Here is a 25,898-nt window from a genome sequence, read left to right as displayed (position 1 = left end):
CTCAAATCACCTAGATTACAAATTCCAAGGAAGCAGTAGAGTTAATGTACAATCTGTAATTTACATTCTGTTATACTTAAAACAATTTTTTTTAAGATTTTATTTATTTATTCATGGGAGAGACAGAGAGAGAGGCAGAGACACAGGCAGAGGGAGAAGCAGGCTCCATGCAGGGAACCCGACATGGGACTTGATCCTGGGTCTCCAGGATCACACCCTGGACTGAAGGTGGCGCTAAACCACTGAGCCACCCGGGCTGCCTTCTATTATACTTTAAAGGAATATTCTGAGCTATGTTTTGCAAAAGTAAGACCTAGCTGACAATGGCATGTCTTTAAAGTTCTATATCTGATAGATCCCTAAAATAGGAATAAAGTAAGTCAAGAGTCACTCACCCACAAGTTACTTACTAAGAATTTGCCCTTTAGGAAGTTGCATTAACTCTTCCTTGCCTAATTTATGATATACGCAACACTCCTCTTTCAAATCTTATTCAACCTAGGCAAATTTCCACCACCTTCAAGTTTCAGACACTTGATCTCTACTGTACTCCATTTATGCATAAGCAATCTCACACCTTAAATGTTATTATCACTTGGAAATGGTCTATCTTGGGGCGCCTGGGTGGCTCAGCGGTTAAGCATCTGCCTTCAGCTCAGGTCATGATCTCAAGAGTCCTGCAATTGAGTCCTAAGTCAGACTCCCTGCTCAGCAAGGAACCTGCTTCTCTCTCTCTCTTTGTCCCCCGCCCCAGATGATCATGCTCTCTCTCTCTCTCTCAAATACATAAATAAAATCTTTTAAAAAGAAGAAATGGGGATCCCTGGGTGGCGCAGCGGTTTGGCGCCTGACTTTGGCCCAGGGCGCGATCCTGGAGACCCGGGATTGAATCCCACATCAGGCTCCCGGTGCATGGAGCCTGCTTCTCCCTCTGCCTATGTCTCTGCCTCTCTCTCTCTCTCTCTCTCTCTGTGACTATCATAAATAAGTTAAAAAAAAATTTAAAAAAAAGAAGAAGAAATGGTCCATCTTCAGTTTCTCAGACTGTAATATCCAGAGTTCCTGCTACCTTACTCAAAATGAATATATACAAGGCCTTGGACTTCCAGTGATATCCCATCCCTTTGCTATTCTCTCAGACCACTGCTTAGTTCAGATTTCATTTGCCACCTAAATCAGCCTGGACCCCTGAATTGGCTGTTTCAGCCATGTCTCTGCTGCTATTCCAAGATCCCTTGCCTCTTTGACCTATAACTTTATTGTATTGTATTTTTTTTTAAGTAAGCTCAACACTCTGCATGGGATTCGAACTCACGACCCCCAGATCAAGAGTTGCATGCTCTACTGACTGAGCCAGCCAGGCACCCCTTGACCTGTAGTTTTAGTTGTGCAATTCTCTACTGTGGTTATCCCCAGAGAGATTTATCCTGACATACACCCCCCCAAAACTGGCTTTGCCATTAACTCCAATGCCCAATGTCAGCTGAACTCTTTTGTGTCTTTGTGTACGCCCTCTTTTGTTCTACTGCACTTTCTCTTCCACACCCCCCACTCTTCTCAAGCCTCCTCACTAACTTTTACAACCTATCTCACTATTGTGTTGTACTCCTGCTTCAATCAGAGTGTGCTGTTCATCAGTTCTTTGACAATCTGTCTGCTTTCCCTTCCTCAAGCTTTCTCTCTTGCTGCTCCCTCAGCCTGCATTCATTACCCTTATCATCTTTGCAAAAGGCTATAAACCTTTCCAGATCCAGCTGATGCTCCCTTTAGGAAGCCCAGTCAGGACTCCTCACTCAAAAACCTTTCCATTTGTCTAACACTTTGTTTATACTTCTCATATGGCATTTCTGTTATTGGAGCTTATAGTTGATCATTGTGTTTGCCGTAGGTACATTATCTTCAACAGGGCTCTGAGCCCTTTGAGGGCAATGATAATCATCTGTTTTTTTTTCTTTGTATCCTTAGCATCTCCTTTAAGGCATAACATATGCTAGATACTTATTAATAAAGAGGAAGAATAGCAGATCATGGTCATATTAAAAGCTAACGCATTAGTCCAGCTAACAAATGATGGTGACTTGGCCATGGGGAATAGTGGGGGGTATCTACAGCATTCAGGTAATTCTAAAGTGTATCTCCATATTGATGAGCACAGAGCTTTCAGCAAAATTAAAGAAAAATACTATTTAACGTGACCTACAGGGGTGCCTGGCTGGCTCAGTTGGAGGGCATGAGAGTCTTGATCTTAGGGTTGTGAGTTTGAGCCCCACATTGGGTGTGGAGATCTCTCTCTCTCTCTCTCTCTCTCTCTCACACACACACACACACACACACACACACACAAACTAATGACCTATAAAACCCCACATGTTCTGAATCTTTTATATCCCATCTTTTATTGTGCTTTCCTCTTGTTAATGTCCCTTATGGCTATATTGGTTTGTTTGTAGGGCTTCATTCATTCATTCAGTATTTATTTAGTACCCACTCTGTCTCAAACATTTTAAGTATTGGGGTTATACTTGTCAAATAGGACATACAAAGCCTCTGCTCTAATGGCAGTTTCCATTTTAGTTGGGGGAGACACAAAACAGGACAGTAATAGACTAATAATAAGTAAATCAGTAAATAATTTCTAATTATAAGTGCTGTGAAGAAAATGAAGCAGTGGCATGTGTTAGAAAGTGATGGCGTGGAAGGCAATGCTAGCCAGCTAAGGTTGTCAGGGAAGGTATCTTTGCTGGGATGACATCGTAGCTGAGACCTGAGTGGCAGGACAGAACCAGCCCTGAGGAGATGGGGGGACGTGTTTTACAGACAAAAGGATGAATGTGTGCAATGGCTCTGAGGCTAAAATCAGCTTGCTTTGGACCTTCCGCGTGCTAACTACTCTTCTTTGGCTTGTGACATTATGATAAAGATGTACTCTCAAAAGATGTGATGTGAGGGTTGGGCAGTAGGCAAATAACAGGAGCACAAACAAACACGTTTATTTCAGGTAACAATAAATGCCATAAAAAATGGGATGATGTGAAGTAGGACGCAAAGGGTGGGTATCAGTATTCACCTTCCACAAATGAAGGAAGCACAACTCAGAAAAGCCAAATTTTCATGGATCATGCTTAAGAGGTGTCACTCTTTGGAGCTGGGTCTTTCTGACCTACCTAATGCTCTGTGCACTTAACATGGCAGCACTGGCCTCTCTGATCTCATACAAAAAAGATCCCCAACTTCAGGTGATTTGACCTCAGATTTTTTTGACTTTACAGTGGTGAGAAAGTGATATGCATTCAGGAAAAATCGTACTTGGAATTTTGAATTTGGATCTTTTCCTGGTCTAGCGGTATGCGGTCTGATCTCCTCTCATGATTCTGGGCCGGGGTACTGAGCCACAGCTCCGAGTCGGCCACACAGTTACAAGGGTCAACAATGCATACACTGACAACTGTCCTGTCCCTAGACAGCCTTTCTGCTTTTCACTTTCAGTACAATATTCAATCAATTGCATGAGATAGTCAGCACTTATTATAAAGTAGGCTTTGTGATAGATGATTTTGCCCAACCGCAGGCTCATGTAAGTGTTCTGAGCACATTTAAGGTAGGCTAGGCTAAGCCATGATGTCCATAGGTTGCATGTCTTAAGTGCATTTTTGTCTTACGATATTTCAACTTAAGATGGAACCCCATTGTAAGTTGAGAAAAATCTGTAGTCATATATTTTTTTTTTGAGAGGGAGAGAGGGGTAGAGAATGAAAGAGAGAGAGGAGGGGCAGAAGGAGAGGGAGAGGGAGAGGGTATCTTCAGCAGGCTACACTCTGCAGGGTTCAGTCTCACACCCCTGAGATCATGACCTGAGCTGAAATGAAGAGTTTGATGCTTAACCAAATAAGCCACCCAGATGCCCCTGTAGTCATCACACACCCCTGTAGTCCTCTTTTTGAATCACTCCTTTCACATTGATCCGTATCTTTCCTGTAGCTCTTTCTACTTTAAAAAAAAAAGATTGGGAGAGCACACAAACAAGGGAGAAGAGAGAAGCAGGCTCCCAGCCCAGCAAGGGATCCCAACCCTGGAATCATGCCTTGAGCTAAAGGCAGACACTAACTGACTGAGCCACCCAGGTGCCCCATTCTTTTCACTTTTTAAAAATTTTTTGGTGCTGCCTGGGTGGCTCAATGGTTTGGCGCCGCCTTCAGCCCAGGGCATGATCCTGGAGACCCGGGATTGAGTCCCATGTCTGGCTCCCCTGTCTCTGCCTCTCTCTCTCTCTCTCTCTCTCTCTCTCTCTCTCTCTCATAAATAAATAAATAATTTTAAAAAATACCTATATGATCACCACTATCAGTATCCTTCCAAAGAAGTAATCATTGTTACAAGTTTAACGTTAATCATTCTAGAATATCTCTTATGTGGTGAAATACTCAGAAAATGTGTTATTTTGTGTGCATGATTTTCTCAAAAATGGTATTATATTCTCTGAATATTCTGGAACTTGTTTTTTTCATTTAGCATGTCTGGGTGTGGGGTATATGCATATGTATCCATTCCTGTACTGGTGAATGTTTCAGTTACTGACACTTTTTAGCTAATATACTGATGTTATATATTTGTTGTGTAGGCATGCTAGAATTTCTCTAGGTTAGAAACTGAGAAGTCCCTTATTGTTACTATATATTGTTATGGTTTGGAATTGGCTTACCTCTGTATACTAGACTATAAACTGCTTGGTTATAGCCACCTTTGTATACCCAGGGCCTAGCACAGAGCCTGGGACAGGTACTTCATAGGCTGAGACGAATGAAAGGAAAGTCCTTAATTGTATGTCTTTATGCTGTTCCCTCTGCAGGCTTCTTCTTCTTTTTTTTTTTTTTTAAGATTTTGTTTATTTATTAGAGAAACAGGCAGAGATACAGGCAGAGGGAGAAGCAGGCTCCAGGCAGGGAGCCTGACATGGGACTCGATCCCGGGTCTCCAGGATCACACCCTGGGCTGAAGGCAGGCGCTAAACCACTGAGCCACCGGGGCTGCCCCCTTTTTTTTTTTTTAAGATTTTATTTATTTATTAGAGACCCACAGAGAGAGGCAGGCTTCTTTTATAAGCCTTCCCTACATGCACATGAATCTACTGACAACCTTGAGCCAGGCCAGAGACCGGAAGCCCCTTTTCATGTTCTCCCACTAGTCTTTCTACCTTTTATTTCCTTTATCCTCTTTTCTTCCTTTTTGCTTCCTCCTCTACCTAGATCCTTAGCTCTTTCTACCTACCTCTGCCTTCTCCACTTGCTTTTTTCCTGGGTTGGGAGTTGCTGAAACCGAACAAGTGAACCTTAATCAAAATATCCATGCGTTTTGACAGATCCACCTTTAGAAACCTGCCTGATATCACAGTGGTACACGTGGTCCTATTTTTGTATTGCCCGAATATTTCAAGATAGATTTGGATAATTTCCATCACACATGCCAAGGTGCCCCCCCATTGTGCTCACATTCTATGAAGATCATTCCATTTATTGCCTCCATCATAGGGACATGAGTCATAAAAATAATGAGAGAGATGAGTAGGGAGCAGTATATTCACAATAATAATAGCACTAATTCCACTCCAGAGAAGAACAATCCAAGAAAGAATTTTTCCTTCCCACATAGGTTGTTTATAGTCTAAGGAGTTCAGCTGTCTGAATAGCAAGCACAAAAGACAACTAGAATTACATAGTCGTGCTTTTTATCCACGTTCTCTAGCAGCTTCGTAAACCTGCACTCACCTGAGGCCCTACAGCAGTAGGCAGACTATGGCCCACAGGCCAAATCTATCCCACTGTCTGGTTTTGTAAATAAAATTTTATTACAAAGCCAAACACCCATTTGTTTATAGAATTTTCTATGGCTGCTTTCTTGATACAATGGCAGGCAGGGTTGAGTTGTTGGAACAGACATGGCCTTATGGCTCACAAAGCCTAAACTATTTACTTTCTGGCCCTTTACACATGCAGTTTGCTGACCCCTGCCCTATAGGAAAGAGCAAAAGACAGTGATGATTCAGTAACTGCTCCAACAAGGCATGGGAGCCAACACACTTCCTTCTGTCATCGTTGAGCCACGCAGCTGTTCCATCTAGCTACAGCCCTCCTTCCCCTCACCCATCCGCCTGCCTTTAATCCTTTATCCGAATCACACTGCCAGAATCATTTCTGGAAAATACTGGGTGGTGTTGGTTCCTTTTGGCTAGAACTCTGTATCATTTCCAGGACCCTCTGTAATCACACCTTTATTCAAACTGCCTCAGGTGGGTTAAATCTCATTGTTCAGGCAGGTTAAATCTGAATGTGCCCTCCTCACAGGCAGCGATGTGCTGGCTCTTGTAAGTCTGCCCATGCTGCTTTTTTAGAATGTCCTTCTTTTTTTTTTTTTTAAAGGTTTAATTTGTTTATTCATGAGAGACACAGAGAGAGAGAGAGGGGCAGAGACACAGGCAGAGGGAGACCAGGCTCCATGCAGGGAGCCCGACGTGGGACTCAATCCTGGGTTTCCAGGATCACGCCCTGGGCTGAAGTCGGCACCAAACCGCTGAGCCACCGGGCTGCCCTCTTAGAATGTCCTTCGTAACTCTCTAGATGACATAACGAAATCTTACCCATTCTCTAAGTCCACCTCCAGAATTCCACTTCTCTAGGACCAGTTTTAGCAGCCCAGCTAAGATTTCGATCAAATCTGAGGACCATTCTTCCATTCTTGCAACATATGGCTTGTGGTAGCCTTATAGATGCCTATCAGTTTTTGTTGTCGGTGGTGGGTGACTGGCTGGCTGAGTTGGTGGAGCATGTGACTCTTGATCTGGGGGTCATGAGTTGGAGTCTCATGGTTGGGAGTAGAGATTACTTTAGGCTTTTATTTCTCAACTGGTCCACAGGATCGGGGCTGGTCGAGCACAGGGCCACCTGGGGGGAGGGGGGGCACCTCACTTCCCTCTGCTCCCACCTCTTGGCCTCTCTTCCACTGGGGTAGCCACTGCTCCTGCTCAGATGTCTTCATGCACATCCTGCAGTCCAGGTACTCAGGGGAGTCCCAGCTGTGCTACTGTTAACTTGTGCTTGCTGGCCAGGAAGGTGGGGAAGCTGACACGCTTGCACTTGAGCAGCCATATGAGGTAGTGGGTGCAGCAGTTGGAGCATCAGCTGTGTATCATTCATCTGCTGCATGGACACTTCTTGAGCTCCTTGCACCCCCGGGTTGCTTTTGGGGGGAGATGGGCATCCATCCACAGGGTGTCAGACTCCCCAGATGGATCACTCAGGGAGTGCGGCCCCACATAGCTGCAAGTCACCACAGGGTCCTGCAGCAGCCCACTCTGTGTTGCAACTTGATACAAAATTTAACATTCTATCTTTGCTATCACTGCTCTAAACAAATGGAAGAAAAGTGTCTATTTTCACTTGGGGATATTTCAGGGACAATAACTAGGTAGTATTTTTCTAAAAAAGCAGAACACATTGTGAGAAAAAAAAGTTTTTCTTGTCAGCCTAGTAACTTCCTCCTTCTTCTAGAAAAATTCATTTCCCCAGTCCATACGTAAGTCAGAATTGCTAAGAAGAAAAATGCCACTTTAATGAGAAGGAAATCGAATGAGCCTCGAACATTAACATTTTCAGAATTAGATGGATAGTAAAGAACATCAGTCCAATTGAGTACATTTTTAGGAAATCATGATTTCCTAGGTCTAAATATGACCAGAATATCTTGAAAAACAAATTGGTACATAAATGTGCTGTCAGGAAGATTCTATTTTCTCCTCACTTCCACAGCACTGCTTCTTAAGCCCAAGTTGAATATTTCACTATGGCAACATGAAGTAAATTACTCAGCCTCGGATTGATGTGGGAAAATTCTAAGTGGGAAAATTCTAACGTATATATATGCTACAGTAAACAAAGACCTCACTATGAGTGCTCAAGAGCAAGATCTTTTGTTGATTGTTGTTTCTGGTTCCTGTGGAATAGTCCTCTCTCAGCTCAAGGCTGCTCCCACCTCTCTACAAACCTCTACACTGACCTTTCTCTGGTTTGAGTGTGCCCTACGTATTGCATACTAAACATTTATTTGTGATTTATCTGAAATGCAAATCTAACTGAGTGACGATCCTGCATTTTATCTGGGACCTCTACCCTAAACGGCTCACTCAGTCATGTTCCTGTGGCTGGAAGTGGATAGCGAGGTGCACAGCCCCTCCCCTCCAGCCAGGCACCTGGAAAGACCTGCTAGGGGCTAGATCCTTCCCCCTGGGCATCATCTCCCTTTGCTAAGTCACATCCATACTGTGTATGTGACACCACTAAACCGTGAGTCCCTCTCTGTGCTTGATGAACCTGGCCTGGGTTTAGCTCTGTCAGCTTCTGCTTGCCATCTGTGTAGTAGCAGTTTCCACTCTTCCTGGTTCCTTACGTTCATCTCCGTCCACTCCCTGCCCACCTCTACAACCTTTTCTCTCACCATACCTCCCCCTCCTCCTTTGCGTGTATTTTTCCAGCATGTTTCTTGTTTGAACATGCCATCTTCTTTCTCATCTCTGCCTTGATTCAGTGACCTAGATTAAATGCCCCCCCCAATGCCCACCTGCAACTACACTCCCACTCTGCTCCACCTGCTGAGCACTTACCTTTTAAGAATCAACTCGAAGGTCTCTACCACTAGGTGTTTATTACTGTGTGCTTTCTCATCTAATGGATTGAGGCTTCAACACACATCTTCTTGCATATAGTAAACCTTTCTAAGAACACAGGGAAGTGGGTTAGTGTTAATTTGTCAGGAGAAGCCACAGTGGTAGATGGCTTTATAGGGCCCATGCTGTTTTGTCCATGTAACAAAGCCATCACTACTGAAAGCAGAATGCCTTTTTGCCAGGGCTTAGTTCAGGAGCCAGGAAATCAGATTTAGGATCCAAGGGCCAGGCTAATTCAGCAGGAGGGATGAGAGGGGAGATGGAAAATCTTTCTCACTCATATTTACTTTGCTTTTGGTCATGCCATTTTTCTTTAGTGAATGAAGTTAATTATGGCTTTTTTTTTTTTTACCTGAAACTGGGAGCCTAGATCATTTGAAGGAAGCTGAAAAATCATGAAAAATTGAGGTTGATACCCAACCTTGTGTTAATAAATTAATTGCCAGTATGAATAGTATAGAAATCTGTCATTTTTTTAGTATGTATGATTACTATTTTCTGTAGAAAGTTATATAAGGAAGAAGACCAATTTACAGAGGTCAAAGGAAAGTCACCCCTAAGATTTTAAAAGCAGCTGTTTTTAGTTGGAAACGTGGCCTACTTTAAAAAACAACCCCTGGGGGATCCCTGGGTGGCGCAGCGGTTTGGCGCCTGCCTTTGGCCCAGGGCGCGATCCTGGAGATCCGGGATCGAATCCCACATCAGGCTCCCGGTGCATGGAGCCTGCTTCTCCCTCTGCCTGTGTCTCTGCCTCTCTCTCTCTCACTGTGTGCCTATCATGAATAAAAATAAAAAAAATAAAAATAAATAAAAAAAAAAAAACCCTGGAAAAACTTACTGCCTTTTTGTCTGTTACTAAGCACCATTAAATGTTGGTTTCTCCAGACAACCTTTTAAGAAATAGGTCATAGGTGTATGCCCTTTTCCTCTAATAAGGCTTTTGGGTAACATCTAAAGTGGTGCTTCTCAACCTTGGTTGCAAGTTAAAAATCACAAGGGGGAGTGTTTATAAAATACTGTTACCTAGGACCCATCCCTGGAGATTCTAATTTAATCCATCTGGGTTAAGAACCCAGGCACTGGCATTTTTTTACAACCTGCCCCCCCGCCCCCGCAGCAATTGTAATATGTGGCCAGGTGGAGAAGCACTGCTCTATTTCAATAATTAGCCTCTCTTCCTGATGCTTTGCCTTTTACCTTATATAAAGCGTACTTGATAAAGTGTCCCCATCCCAAAGAGGAGCAGAGCTGGACGCAAGGCTGCAGGCCAGTTGGATTAGTTGCAAGTGCGGGTTTCTCCCGTGGCTGTTTCTGGCCAGGCAGGTCTGTAAGTAGCCAGAGTCTGTAGCCCGGGGCCCTGGTAGCTGAGCGTCAGATGGCACACATGCAGAACACAACTGCAGATATGTCTTCAGTCTCATCAGAATTCATTGAGAGTGGTCCACTTGTAAGATTTGACCTTAGATGTGGTACCAGAAAGGGTTTGCTCTTTTTATTTTTATTTATTTACTTTTAAAAGATTTTATTTATTAATTTGAGAGAGAGCAAGTGAGAGAGAGATCGCGTGCACATGCAGAGGGAGGGGAAAACGGAGAAGCAGACTCCCCACTGAGCAGGGAACCTCACATGGAGCTCGATCCCAGGACCCCCGGGATCAGTAACCTGAGCTGAAGGTGGACGCTTAACCGACTGAGCCACCTAGGCACCCCAGTGTTGGCATTTTTAATCTTGAGAAGGATGCTGTTAGGAACAGGGAGACTTGGAATTCAGCTATGTTGCCTTTATTCAGAAAATGATACGTTTCCAAAGGGATGAATAGATCCCAGAGTTCTTTAAGAATTACACTTGTACGTATAGTGTTTTGAGCCACAGCTATAGAAATCAGTCACCTTGGCTGCCAAAAGTAAATAATTTCCATGTTTACTTTTTCCCCTTTACCTTCTGTGTAAGTGGTGATAAGAATGAGTCGGAGGGAGTGTTTCTCTCAGCCTATCATTTGGCATGAAACAGTGGTGGCCTGAAACAGGAATCTGATCTCTTGGGACTTTACACCAGTAATTGAAAGCCCCAGGGCATCCTGCTTTGGAAGGCAGTGGAAAAAAATGTCTCCATCTTTAGTGAAAATTATGAAGGAATTATGGGAGTTACTACTGATAGGAAGCATTGTATGGAGGAAGTAGTACGTTTTAGGATTTATAAATTGACCTATAAACAGCAGTAGGAAGAGCAGTCTAGCAGCAGACATAAAACTGATAAGATAAATAAAAGCAGAATTTCTGAAACATGGGAGCTTTTTTCTATAGCAGTAGGAGATGATTGCTTTCATTATTATCCCAGTTCTTACCTATTCGTACTGTAGTTTAGTGGATCCAGGCCCCACATCCTATTGTGTTGTCCTGAAAATATGCCTCCTTAGAGTGGGAAACAGTGAGTATGCATGCAGTGGGCACCTTCCCTCACTTGTGAGGCTCCAGGTAAACTATAAATTTCCCACCAACGTGATACAGTGTCGGCATCCCTCTAAATTCTGAAGTGCTCATCTATTCCCATAATGACTCCTTTATTGCCATGGGTGTGTACAGGAAGCTGAGGTGTTTAGAGCATGGTTCCACCAGGAATTCCCTGTTCTCACCCCTCCTGTTGGTCAGGGGGCTTATCTCTGTGGACAGCAAGTTAGGACTTCAGCCTCCTTTGAAATGGGTTTGCTAGAGGAAGTTCTATGGAGTAGGGAGGGATTTGGAAGACTGGGCAAAGGGATGTTCTTTGGGGGACCTTTTTGTTAAATGTGACCCCAGTAGTCATTTGCAGTTACTTTATGGCCAATGACGGGATAGATAGGTAGATAGATAGATATTAGATGGAGGATCCTTTCACATCACAGAATAGGACTGGGTTTTGCATGTAATCTGTTGCTTTGATTGCAGAGAAGAAATACTGCTAAAGTCAACTAGCATAAATCTGTGGCTAGGGAGTCTCTGATGGGCAGGGTGCAGAACTGAGGAACTGGCCTGGGAGCCTCCCCCTCATTTTTCGCATGATTAGCATATTCAGAAGGGCAGTACTTGGCACTACAAGCACAGGGAAATTAGGATTCATCAGCTTCTCTTGTCAGCTACTAAGAGAATGTTGACCTTAGCGTTTGGTTGATTAAGTTTGTTAATAAAATTCTGTGTTTGCAGTACTTGGAAGATATGTGCTGAGGGTAAAATCACCATCTGGGGTAGTGGAATAGGTACTCACAGGTATCACACCTACTAAGCAGAGCAAGAGACTCCTTGAATTTTTAATCTGATCCTTCTGAGGCAGAACCAGAAATCGGAATTTCTGATGTAGCATGTAGTTTCTTAAAAATGATCTGACATTAAAACACCACACATAAGTACCCACAAAACAGTTACAGATTTATGTATTCTTCCAGTGTGAGCCCACAGGATTACTACAGAATTTATCTGGAATCTGTGGCTTCTTCCTTCAAGAGATCCAAGAGATCATGGGTCGTCTTTTCTCCCTTTCATGCTGTGTGCTACTGCAATAGCCTTTTAGAAGTTTTTCATTGAAGTGTAATTTATATGTAGCTACAACTTTATCAGACAAGTGTTGGGAATGGTTATGGAAAAAGGATCAAAGATGAATTTTTTAAACATGACATTGCTTGGTTCCTTTTGGATAAAAGTTTAAAAATGCATCTCTTGAAGCTTGCTGAAATTCTACATAATCCCCTCTTCCATTTACATTTGCATATTTCAGTGAGACTTGTTTCTGTGTTGCTTTTTTATATTTGTAGATTTTGAAACTTGTGGTAAAATATACATAACATTTGCCATCTTAACCATTTCTTTTTTTTTTTTTAAGAGTATTTATTTGAGAGAGCCAGCACAAGCAAGGGGGAGGGGCAGTGGGAGAGAGAGAGGCAGATCCCGCCTGCTGAGCAGGGAGCCCCCGCGATGCAGGGCTCAATCCCAGGACCCTGTGATCCTGACCTGGGCCGAAGGCAGATGCTTAACCAACTGAGCCACCCAGGTGCCCCATCTTAACCATTTCTTTGTTTTGTTTTGTTTTATTTATTTATTCGTGAGAGACACATTGAGAGAGAGAGAGAGAGAGAGAGAGAGAGAGAGAGAAAGGCAGAGACACAGGCAGAGGGAGAAGCAGGCTCCATGCAGGGTGCCTGATGTGGGACTCGATCCCAGGACCCCAGGATCATGCCCTGGGCCTAAGGCAGGTGCTAAACTGTTGAGCCACCCAGGGATCCCCTATCTTAATCATTTCTAAGTGTACAATACAGTGGCATTAAGTACATTCACTTCGTTGTTCAACCATCACCATCAGCCAGCCATCTCTAGAACTTTTATCAAATCTTGCAAAACTGAACCTCCATACCCAGTAAACAGGAATTCCCTGTTCCCTCCCCCACTCCCTCCAGGCCCTGGCAGCCACCATTTTACTTTCTGTCTCAATGAATTGAACTCCTCTGGATACCTTATGTAAGTAGAATTATACAGTACTTAACAATTTTGTGGCTAGTTTATTTCACTGAGCATAATGTCCTTAGGGTTCCTTCATTGTGGTAGGATGGTTCAGAATTTCCTTCCTTTTTGAAGCTGAATAATAATCCATTTTCTTTATTTGTTCATCAGTCAATGGACATTGGGTTGCTTCCACCTTTCGGCTATTGTGAACATTGATATTATGAATGTGGGTGTACAAAGATCTGTTCAAGTTCTTGCTTTCAATTCTTATGGATGTAATCTGTAAATTAGAATTGCTGAATCACATGATAATTCCATATTTAATTTTCTGAGGAACCACTATATTGTTTTCTGTGATGGCTGCCATTTTACATTCCTACCAGTAATGCACAAGGGTTCTGATTTCTACACATCACTTATGTTGGTGGTATAGTGGTGGGCATAGCTGCCTTCCAATTTCTACACATCCCCACGAACACCTGTTATTTAGTTCCTGTCTTTTTCTGGATAATAGCCATCCTAATGGGTGTGAAGTGGTATTTCATTGTGGTTTGATTTGTATTTATTTACCTAATGCTCAGTGATGGGTTGGACATCTTCTCATATGTATCTTCTTTGGGGGAATGTCTGTTGAAGTCCTTTGGCTAGTTTTGAATTGGGTTGCTTGTCTTTTGGATGTTAAGTTGTACAAGGTCTTTATTCTGAATATTAACCCCTTAGCAGGGACACAATTTACAAATATTTTCTGCCATTCCTTGGGTTGCCTTTTCACTTCCTTGATAGTGTCTTTTGTACCACTACAGTAGCTTTTATTTATTTTTTATTTATTAAAATTTTTTTTTTGATTACTCAGCCATTAGAAATGACAAATACCCACCATTTGCTTCAACGTGGATGGAACTGGAGGGTATTATGCTGAGTGAAGTAAGTCAATCGGAGAAGGACAAACAGTGTATGTTCTCATTCATTTGGGGAATATAAATAATAGTGAAAGGGAATAGAAGGGAAGGGAGAAGAAATGTGTGGAAAATATCAGAAAGGGAGACAGAACATGAGAGACTCCTAACTCTGGGAAACGAACTAGGGGTGGTGGAAGGGGAGGAGGGTGGGGGGTGGGGGTGAGTGGGTGACAGGCACTGAAGGGGACACTTGACGGGATGAGCACTGGGTGTTATTCTGTATGTTGGTAAATTGAACACCAATAAAAAATTATTTAAAAAAATTTTTTTTGGGGGGGATCCCTGGGTGGCGCAGCGGTTTGGCGCCTGCCTTCAGCCCAGGGCGTGATCCTGGAGACCCGGGATCGAATCCCACATCGGGCTCCCGGTGCATGGAGCCTGCTTCTCCCTCTGCCTATGTCTCTGCCTCTCTCTCTCTCTCTCTCTCTCTGTGTGACTATCATAAATAAATAAAAATTAAAAAAAAATAAATAAAATAAAAATTACTGAAAACTCTCTTCCTAAAAAACTTAAAAAAAAAATTTTTTTTTTTTATTAAGTAGTCTTGACCCCCAACATGGAGCTTGAAGTCACAACCCCGGAAATCAAGAGTCAAGAGTGACATGCTCCACCAACTGAGCCAGCCAGGCGCCCCCAGTAGCTTTTAATATGTCCTGCTACATCTAGTCGTTATGCTTCTCTCTCTCCCTCCCCACTTCTCTCCTCCTCCATCCTACCTCATTTCTCCCCCTACCCTCCTCTCTGTCCCTCTTTCTCCTCTTTCTGCCTCCTTCCCTCTCCCACCCTCCTCCAAATGTGTAGAATCTCTTCAAATCCTTCTCTTCCCTCAAGGCTCACTTCCTCTGTAATCTTTCTTTTTGATTTGAAGGCTTGAAGTAAAAACAGTGATAGATGTTGCTATCAATCCTTAAGCTCTGATAGTTTGCATAACTACCATATTTGCATCATTGTCACTTTTTTTCTGTGAAGGGCCATAGGCCCTGTTGGGTTGGGTCAATTTGCTGAGTGAAAGAAGGCTATAGTACATGGACTCCAGGTCTTGTAACGGGTGCTTCCCAAGTGTAATATTTTGCTACCATGGAGGATCTGAGAAGGTGATACAAAGGAGGCAGAAGGGTCTCCATTCTCTGGTTGTTATGGATCTATCTTTGAAGATAGTATAATGGACCAAATCCTGAAAGGGTGGTGGTCCTACTGAGGTCCCCCTGGAGACAAATATGTGGAGAGGAGCTCTAGGTTCTTAATTTTCTGTGCAAATCAGTTGTTATGGACCACATAACAAATAAAAACTAAAAGCAGAGATTGTTCTTACTAGTAAATGGTGTGAGTGTTAGTAGGACAGGCAACAGAATGACTTTGGGGGACACAAAGCATATAAGGAAAACTTTTAAAAAATTCCAGAAAGCATAACAACCAATAAATATAAATATCCTTCATTCTGATACTTGCTTTATTGTAAACTATACACATAACAAAAAATACTTTTACTATAAGGGAAAAAAAAGCACACAGAGGTGCCTTCTAAATAAGTTATTATCCATTTGTTCATGTCTTTCGTAGCATTACTTTTATTTCACACAGATCCTATGAAGTGGATGGTTTTTCACCCCAGAATGTGTTTTATTTTATTTTCTTGAATTATTAATGATACACTTTATTAGCCATATAGCAACATCATGGACACATTTTTTACCCAAGGGAGAGTGGCTTTTGTGTGAAAGAAAAAGCAGCTCTGGTCTCCTGGCAGCAGCTCCATTTCGCCCCTATTGCCCCAGGAGGGTGCTTCATTCTCCTTCCATGATTTCTCACAAAGGGGATGTGAATTTCTCCCACTTCATTTCTGACAGAAGCTGAGAAAACTGCACTCAGCGAAAAGGGGCTGGGCATCTGGGGATTTGAAACCCTGGCTTTCCAGCAGGTCCTCATCCACCAGCCAGGGCTAGGGCTAGGCCTTGGCTTCAGAGCCAGAGCCTTCCTGCTTTTGTATTCACTGGCCTTGCTGTGGGTAGCACCTCCAGGGAAAATCTCCTCCTGAAAATATCTTTTTGTATAACATGGAAGATTTCCAGAAAGGCAAAATGAGGAAACTTTTGGTGTTTTAGTTCTTCGGAAGTGCTTTGCTTTCTCCATGTTTTCCATCTTTTTTCTTAGTGACTCGATCTTGTTTGCTCCTTAATGAAAGGATTATGCCATCATCATGCTTGAGAGTTTAATTTCACATTATCCTGAGGGATGTACTCCTTCCAAATTATCCTCATGTCAGTGCAGTCATGGGAGTTACAACTGCATTTTTGAATTACAATGTTTGGCAAATGTCCCTTTAGGGCTTCAGTTGTATAAAAAAGGCAGGAAAAAGAACTGAAAATTGCTGTCAGGACACCATATTCAGTGCTTCAGAAAAGGTCTTTTGTCCCCTTACTAATTTCTTAAAACTAAAGTATGAAGGAATATAGTAACAAGTGGAAACTTCTGTCCTAAAGACCATATAAAATCCAGACCTTTCAGATAAAAGATGTTAACATCACCTGAATTCTAAATATGAAGCTTTCTCTTCCAGATCCCACTCAGGGTGCTAATTACACATTAGCCTTTGGCCACAGTAAAATCAGGAATCTCAATTCATGTTAGTCACCAAGGCCATCACCTTAGTCTGGGAATCCAAAGATGTAGTTCACTACGCAGATCTGTGAAGTACTCCTAAAAGAGTCTGGAAGCACATGGACTCAAGTAATTTTTTTAAAGATTTATTTATTCATGAGAGACACAGAGAGAGGCAGAGACACAGGCAGAGGGAGAAGCAGGCTCCATGCAGGGAGCCTGATGTAGGACTCGATCCCAGGACTCTAGGATCATGCCCTGGGCCGAAGGCAGACACCCAACCACCGAGCCACCTAGGCATCCCAAGTATTTTTTTTTTAAAGATTTTATTTATATACTCAGAGACACATAGAGAGAGGCAGAGACAGAGGCAGAGGGAGAAGCAGGCTCCTACAGGGAGCCTGATGTGGGACTCAATCCCAGGACCCCAGGATCATGACCCGAGCCAAAGGCAGATGCTCAACCTCTGAGCCACATAGGTGCCCTCTGAGCCACGTAGGTGCCCCCCTTTTGTGATCTTTTTTTTTAAAGATTTTATTTATTTATTCATGAGAGAGATAGAGAGGCAGAGACCCAGGCAGAGGGAGAAGCAGGCTCCATGCCAGGAGCCCGATGCGGGATTCGATCCCGGGACTCCAGGATCACGCCCTGAGCGTGAAGGCAGGCGCCAAACCACTGAGCCACCCAGGGATCCCCTCGTGATTTTCTTAATCAGGGTTTACCCCCAGAATCCAGAGCCTGAGACAAGAAGTCACATGAAGTGTTCTTTGGGGAGATGGTCTCGGAGAATAGGAGTGGAAGACGAGAGAAGAGCGAAATAAGGGAGGAATTACCACTGGGTCAGCAGAGTCTCAGTGCTTGTGGACCCCCTGAGGAAACATATAGAATACATCGCACAATTCTCTTCTAGAAGATGGATGAAAGGAGCATTTATCCACCAGCTCCTGCTGTTTCATTGGTCATTGGTTGCCTTACGCGGTGCTCACTTCATAGAAATTCTATGTTTGAACATATTGCAAGTGCCAAGCAGGTTTCCACAGATGCCTCTACTATAACAGCATTTAATGGCCCTGGGGCCGGGAGCCAGAGGTATCAGAAGGTGGCTGAAAAGACTGCTCACCACAGCAAGGACTGGAATAAAAGGTAGGCCTATAGGATATGAGGCACAAGAGGTTCTAGTATAAGAATGCACATTTTCATTTTGCAAACAAAACTCCTGGAATAATTGGGGTTATTTTAGTGGGTTAAAAAGACCCACTTAACCTTGACGACATTATGCTTAGTGAAATAAGGCAGACACAAGAGGACAAATAGTGTACAATTCCACTTATATAAAGTACCTAGAGTAGTGAACTATGCAGTGATGTAAAGTAGAACTGAGGTTACTGGGGGCTGGTGAGAAGAGGAGAATGTGGAGCTGTCGTCTAAGGAAAGTGTTGTGAAGACAGTGTGATATTTGTACAACAGTGTGAATATACTGAATACTGCTGAAATAGATGCTTAAAATGATAAATGTTCTGTATATTTTATGTAAGAAGAAAGAAACCCTCTTATTGATGGTCTCACAGTTCTGTCAGTCGGAAGTCAGGGTACAACATGGCTCAGCTGGATCCCCTGGTTAGAATCTCATAAGGCCAAAATTAAGCTGTCAGCGAGGCTGGGTTCCTTCCTGGGGACTCCAGGGGTGAAACTGCTTCCAGTTTCATTGAATGTGTTGGCCGAAATCAGTTCCTTGTATTTATAGGCCTGAAGTCCTGTTTCTTGGCTGGCTGGTGCTGGTCTGTGCTCTAAGCCATGTGACTGTAGTCACATGGACATCCTTTTCCTGTGAGTCTTCACAGACTGTGTGTCCAAATTTCCCCTTTTTAACGAGGATACTAGTCAGATCGGATTAGGACCCACTTCATTTTAACCTGGTTATCTCAGAAAAGACCCTATTTCCAAGTAACATCACATTTTGAGATGCTTCGGGTTAGGTCTTCATATCTTTTTGTGGGGATAGGGTTCAACCCATAACACTGGGTAACATATTTTCAAAGTTTAGGGATTATGATGTGTTCAACCTTTATTATTTTTTTTTAATGTGGACATCTTTTGAGGGGAGGGGCACATCTTGCTAATCACACCTTTACACTTTCTTGTATGAATGAATCTCCATTAGAATAATCCTCAGAGTAGTCCTGCTATGCTTGATTTGTTAGCATTTTGTAAATATTGAGTTTATTAATCCAGAATAAATTTGAAAGAGGAATTAACATTATCTAAAAATATATATTAATCGCATATAATTATCCAGGAAATTTCTGGAGGTAAGAGTTCATCTTTTCTGATTATGGTTATCAGTGATTATCCTACAGGACCTCTTGATATGAGCTGTGTTACAGATACATATAATGTAAAGATTCCACTTAAAAAGCCTTATTTGATGCTGTATCTTAAATCCTTAGATAAATGGTAACTTATTTCCTCACTCAAAATTCTTTCATTGGTGTATAGATCTCTTTAAATTAAGAATCAAACTTTAAGGCTTTCAGCATTCATTCCTACTTCTTTTTCGTTTCTTTTGAGATACTTTTTTTCCCATTCATTCATTCATACGTTAATTCACCAAACATTGACTGACCTTCTCTGTGCTAGATATATGGAGGAAACAGAAGCTAAGCATCTCTTTTTCCGTTCTTCTATTCAGCCTCCAGGTACAATGCCTAGTATAATTGTGGAGCTAGATTGAAATGTTTATTTTAGTAGAGTATCAGGGAAATACGAGTCATAGCCTCGGATTGTCCATTTCTGGCATGTAAGCATGTCTGGGCATATTTGGTGAACTAAAGGGATAGGCCTAAGAGAATCATTGGGGGAAAAGAATCCAGGAAATATTCATATATAGGGTTTACATCTACTAGCAAAGTATTTTGGGAGAAATTGATCAGGGTTTTTTTTTTTAAAGATTTTATGTATTTATTCATAATAGAGAGAGAGGCAGAGACATAGGCAGAGGGAGAAGCAGGCTCCCTGCTGGGATCCTGATGCAGGACTCCATCCCAGGACCCCAGGATCATGACCTGAGCCAGAGGCAGTCATTCAGCCACTGAGCCACCTAGGTACCCCCGATTAAGGGTTTGAACTAGCATACTACATATACATTTTTACCTTTCCTCTGTTCAAAATCCTGCTGAAATACCAGACATAAAATGTCTTGTAGAGAATAAATTCATAATAGCATTGAAAAATCAGAAAGTCTGCTTTTAGGACATCAGATATTTTGAGTAATTTATACAAGGTAGAAAAAAATAGAAGACATCATATTGACTAATGAACTAAAGCAGGGGAAATCTCAAAGCAGCCATAGCTAAGGGCTGCCACAAACATGGAGATATTTCTTTTCAATTCCAGGCTTGAATAATAGATATGAAGATGAGGTGTGGATGCTGAGTGGTGATACAAATAGTAACTTTTTTTTTTTCAGAAGCACCTAGGCCAGTGAGACACCTCTCCGTTTGCCATGTATGTGGTTGTCTATCAGGTTGGCGTGAGAGGTTTTTTTTTCCCCAATAAATAGTACTGATAAAATTGTCTATCAATTATCTTACTTGGGGAAAAAAAAGGAAAAGCTCCAGTTATACCATATAGGCACAAAAAATATCCAGTTGTATTGAAGATTAAAATATTTTAAAAGTTTATTAGAGAAGAATCTATAGCAGATCATCTATATAACATTTGAGGTTGTTAAGACTTTCCCGAGGAATATGTGAAATCCAGAAGCCATAAAGCCCAAAAAAGAAAGAAAGGAGGAAGGGGGTGAAGAAAGGTAGGAAGAAAGAAGTAATCTGGCATACTTCCAGCAAAACTAAAATTATGTATGGCAAAATTCATCATTATGTATCATAAGCAGAGTTAAAAGATGGTTGGCAAGGTTAGAAAAAACATGAGACACAGGGTTAATATTGCAATCTGCATATTGCCCCAATAAGAAAATGACAACACAACAGAAAAAAGTAGGTAAAGGGTATTGTAGTAGACTGTTCACAATGATCTGTTTTTGCTTCCCTGTAAGAGAATTTTTTAAAAATTTATTCATGAGAGACCCAGAGAGGGGCAGAGACCCAGGCAGAGGGAGAAGCAGGCTCCCTGCAGGAAGCCTGATGTGGGACTCCATCCCCAGACCCTGGGATCACACCCAGAGCTGAAGGCAGATGCTCAACCACTGAGCCACCAGGCATCCCTGTCTGTAAGAGAGTTAATGCCTTGCTGTCCTGGCAAACTCTGCATGGCCATATGATTTGTTTGGGTCAGTGAAATATGTCCTAGGCAGAAGCTTTAAAACTTGGTATTTAATGTGCCATATTCTGTTTACCTTCTGTAACAGCAACCACAGATATTCAACCAAACCCAAGATTGAAATACAGTGTACATGAAAAAGAAATCTTTGTTTTAAACCACTGAGATTTGGGGGTTTGACACCATGGCTTAACTGTGCCTATCCTGACCCATACAGAAATCAGTATCAGAATTGAGGTGCCATTGCAACAAAATCTATGAAATATGTGGCATTGATTTAAAGGTTGTATTCTTGGCAGTGAGGATACCATCAGAAGCTAGGTCAGTGAGAACATGTCAAATAGTACAAAAAGTTCTAGTAAAACTGTGACCTGAAAAGTAGTAGTAGCCTGAAAGGCAGCAGATATACTGAGCCTGTAGTTTAGGGGAAGAGGTTGAAAAACAGAATATTAGTTTCAAGTCTTGGTAAGTTTTGTCTACATTTCTCCAATTATTATAAAAGAAATGAGCTTAGATAAGATAATTAGCTGGTGGTTGAACGTAAGCGAAAGACAGTTGAGAGTTTAGAAATTGGTGAGCCTTCAGGCTTGAAAATGAGTTTAAACTTCAAACAGTGTGAAATACAGTTTTTGAGCAATAAAGGCAAATTTAATTTCAAGACTTAAACCAAGGAAAAATCAAAAGATACGGCCTCCTCCATAATATCGTTAAAATCTTTAAATCCTTTTAACCTATTATCTCAATGTGAGTATCAAATTAAGGGTATATCTTCATGCCCGTTACTAAAAATATTTATTAATAAAGGGGTGGATGCCTGGGCTAGCTCAGTTGGCGGAGCATGCAGCTCTTGATCTCGGGGTTGTAAGTTTGGACATAGAGATTACTTAAAAACAAAATCTTTGTAAAAAATAAATTTTGAAATTGGGAACTTTTCAGGAGACTTCTCTCGTGTGCAAGTTCAACAAGAATGGATGAATTATTGGGTGACTTATATTCACTCTGACACTTAGCATTGTCTTTGTTAGTCTTTCTTTTAGTCTTTAAACTGGTTCATTTTTCTTTCTACTCATAGAAGGCAATCTGCCACTCTCTAAGGGATGTAGCCCTAAATTCTATCTATTCGCAGTCTCTAGCTCAAAGTCCAAGCTCTCAGGATGATGCATAGTATTCTCTATCTGGTCCTGATGTCATCTCTTTTTGCCTGGCAGCCTGTAGGTCAAAAGGTGGGTCACCTGCTTGCACTCACCCTTACCCAAAATGCAAATAACTGCAATAAACATTTTGCTAGCAAATTCTAATTGGCATTCGCAATTTCCCCCTTCTTTCCTATCCTTAAAAATAGTTCCCTGTGGAAAAAAAAAAATAGTTCCCTGTGGATAGAGTGTATCCACACACTGATTTTATTTGTGCCTTGTTTTGGTTAATTGATGTGAGCAGATACAACTTAATGCCATGCTGGACTGGAGGTTTTAAATGTGTTTGTGTGGCTTAGCTTTCACTCTAGTGCTCTGTTCCTGCCCTATGATGAGAGCATGCCCTTGGTAACTGCTGCTCTTTCACCCTGCATCCCACAGCTAGACATGCTGAGCAGACCACAGTGCAACTGTACGTAGCCTGGAGCTGAACCCCAGTGAGCTGCAGCTGACCCACAAACCTGTAAGTGAGAAATGATGCATATTATTATAAGCTACTAATACATGCAAGCTTTTTAACCACAGCAAAAGTTAACACAATTCTCATTTAGAAAGTGGGAGAAAGGGAGACAGAACTGTCATTGGGCTGTGATAATTTTGAAATCCCCCTAGGAAGATGCTGTGAAGGTCCCCTACCTTTCGTCCTGGGAAAGTACCTTGATTAGACTCTGATTCTGTGCTCTGAGAGAACTCCTTTTCGTTGCTCTCCATGGCTTCTGAATCTGCCCTTGGGGAGGGGGTGGTTCCTTGTTCATTATTTTCCTGAAATGTGTTTTGGGGAGAAAGCTCTGTTTCGGTGCTGGTGAGCCTTTGAAGTTGGCCTCCTACTCATGGGAAGTTGGAGGACCCAAGTTTGTTTATTGTCTACAGTAGTCCAGGGCACTTCAGTCTAGGCTTATAGTTTCTTCAACAGTATAATCATCTCCAAATTTAGTAATCTATTTATATGTAGTTCTGTGCACTAGAAATACAAAGTTTTTCTGGACATAATTCTCAAATATCCCTTCTTTCTTTCTTTACCCCCAGACCTCTCCCAATTTATGGGTAAAAATATTTAGAACAACATGTGAAAAGACCCTTACCCTTATTTTGGTCTCTGTCCGGAGTCACTTTGAAAAGCTTGACTAGTCTTTAAGCCTGTTTTATTCCTTTCTCTTTATCATTTGTGTTGTGTAACCAAGTGGGTTTTCCAACTTTGCAGGGCCTCCGTTCTCTGGATCCTTCTTCTCAGACACCAATCACTTCTTTCTTAGGTCATCTTTCTCATGTAATGTCTTGGCAAACAGAGTCAACAGAACCTAACACATGCTGCAAACATTTTGTATTTCATCCTCATCCATTATATCACCAACAAAGGTAAGCTCACCATCTGTAATTAAGTTAATGCACTGATGGTACCAAATGTTTGCCATTGAATGAAGTAGATCTCTTGTTATCCAGCCTGTTTGTGTCATCAGGTTGCCTGACCACTGAGGCAGTGCTACATACTTTTGTTATAAGTTTCATCTCATTTCTGGCATCAGTTCTGTATTAGGTGAAATTAGGCTTTAAAATGAACACCTTGGGACACCTGGGTAGCTCAGTGGTTGAGCATCTGCCTTTGGCTCAGGTTGTGATTCTGGGGTCCTGAGATCAAGTCCTGCATCAGGCTCCCCACAGGGAGCCTGCTTCTCCCTCTGCCTATATCTCTGCCTCTCTATGTCTCTCATGAATAAATAAAATCTGTTTTAAAAGATTTTATAAAATGAACACCTTGGCAGTTGTGAGGACAAAAGTGTCTGAAGAGATTGAAGTGAGAATGATCATGTAGGGAGGACAATGCTCTTATCAAGGCAAAAGTTTACCTAGGTCCTACCTATGAATACTCTCAAGAAATTAAGCAGGTGTCCCTATCAGTTATTGCTCTCTGTAACATAGTGGGGTCTTGATCTCATGTGATAACTGAAATGAGCAGGGGACCAAGAAACTGGATAATGAATCACGCTGTTTGGACAGTGCGTTATTTCTGTCATGCAAACGAAAAAGATTGTTTATGATCAGAATAACAACTAAAAATTTAATGAATCTATTGCAGTCTCATCACTTCCATCAAACATTAAAGACAGTCCATGGAAATATCATTCTTGCTTAGCTTCTGGTGTAAGGGATTTAGCAGTCAGCCTGAGCTCCTCTGGTTAGAAATGCAGACACAGGACCCTTGGGGCAAAGGCTTGCTCACTTGCTGTTTGAATCCCTCTCAGGACCAATTCCAAGTCCAATAAAGTATATACTTTTGAAATTAATAGCAAATATGTATTAACCAACGTTCAGGTCATGGAGACCTATGAAAGGTTGCTTAATTTTTAGGCAGGAACTAGTAATACAAATGCATTAGGAAAAATGAGTGTTTTCAACGACAAGGACTTTTTCCTCCATATAAAGAGCCCAATAGGGGAACCATTTTTCCAAATAGTTGAATGCAGGCTCTCAGGACCAGAACTCCAATTTAAGGCACTCAATTGAAAATGAGGAATTCATCATGTACCCAAAGAGAAAAAATCATTCCAGATTTGTGTCATGTGGTCTTGACTCTAGGCAGTACTATTTGGAGCTTAGTTAATCCTACTGAAATAATTTAGGGAACATCATTATTCCTTGAACACAAAGAAATGTGCTCAATTGTGTGTGTACTATGTGTTATTTTACTTAAAGGTGATACCTATGTAAGTATTTACGACCAAAAATTAAAGGAAAGAAGCAGAAAAAGAGAAAGAAAAAAACCCCATCTTCCACAAAAGTTTGTAGTTCCCCCGTCACAGTTTATATTCTCTGGAAAGCAAATTCTGAGGTGGAGAATTGTATGCAGAAGTTTGTGAGTCTCTTTTTCATTTTTTTAAAGGATTTTATTTATTTGAGAGAGAGAACAAGAGAGCAAGCAGGGGGAGAGGCAGAAGCAGACTCCTTGCTCAGCAGGGAGCTTCATGCTGGGCTAGATCCCAGGATGCCCAGGATGCCAGGATCATGACCTGAGCCAAAGGCAGATACTTAACCAAATGAGCCACTCAGGCACCCCTACCTATGATTGTTCTCAGGATCAGCACCTGTGGGGGTGTGATGGTAGGAAGACTGAGCAGGAGACTTAGTGCAGTGAAAACAAAGGTTTCAACCCAATACCTCAGAATTTTGGAACTGAAATACTTCTGCAAGTTTGTCCCACATTGAGGGTACCTGGGTGGCTCAGTAGGTTAAGCGTCTGCCTTTGGCTCAGGTCATGATTCTGAGGTCCTGGGATCGGGCCTCACATGGGGCTCCCTCTCCCTGCTGCTCCCCCTGCTTGTGCTCTGTGTGTGTGTGTGTGTGTGTGTGTGTCAAATAAATAGAATGTTTTTTTTAAGATTTTATTTATTTATTCGTGAGAGAGAGAAGCAGAGACCCAGGCAGAGGGAGAAGCAGGCTCCATGCAGGGAGCCTGACATGGGACTCGATCCTGGGTCTCCAGGATCGGGCCCTGGGCTGAAGGTGGCACTAAACCGCTGAGCTACCCAGGCTGCCCAAATAAATAGAATCTTTTTTAAAAACCCAAGTTTGTCCCAAATTGGAGTCAGAGCCAGGACCATTCATTACTGCCATTTCCACAACTTTCCTCCCACTCACCACTCCCCGTATCCCACCCCTAAGTACCCCCTCCACCTCAACTGGTCATTGGATA

At 42.1% G+C, this 25,898-nt stretch overlaps 1 pseudogene; it reads right to left on the bottom strand.

The window, feature by feature from the left end:
* Positions 1-22,921, bottom strand: part of LOC612200 — a 29,499-nt pseudogene extending 6,578 nt beyond the window's left edge.
* Between the last annotated feature and the right edge of the window lie 2,977 nt (positions 22,922-25,898).

The sequence above is a fragment of the Canis lupus genome, chromosome X (assembly GCF_011100685.1).
Source record: "Canis lupus familiaris isolate Mischka breed German Shepherd chromosome X, alternate assembly UU_Cfam_GSD_1.0, whole genome shotgun sequence".
NCBI classification, from domain to species: domain Eukaryota; kingdom Metazoa; phylum Chordata; class Mammalia; order Carnivora; family Canidae; genus Canis; species Canis lupus.
The sequence above is the reverse complement of the archived record's forward strand: the minus strand, read 5'-3'. Positions and strand labels throughout refer to the sequence as shown.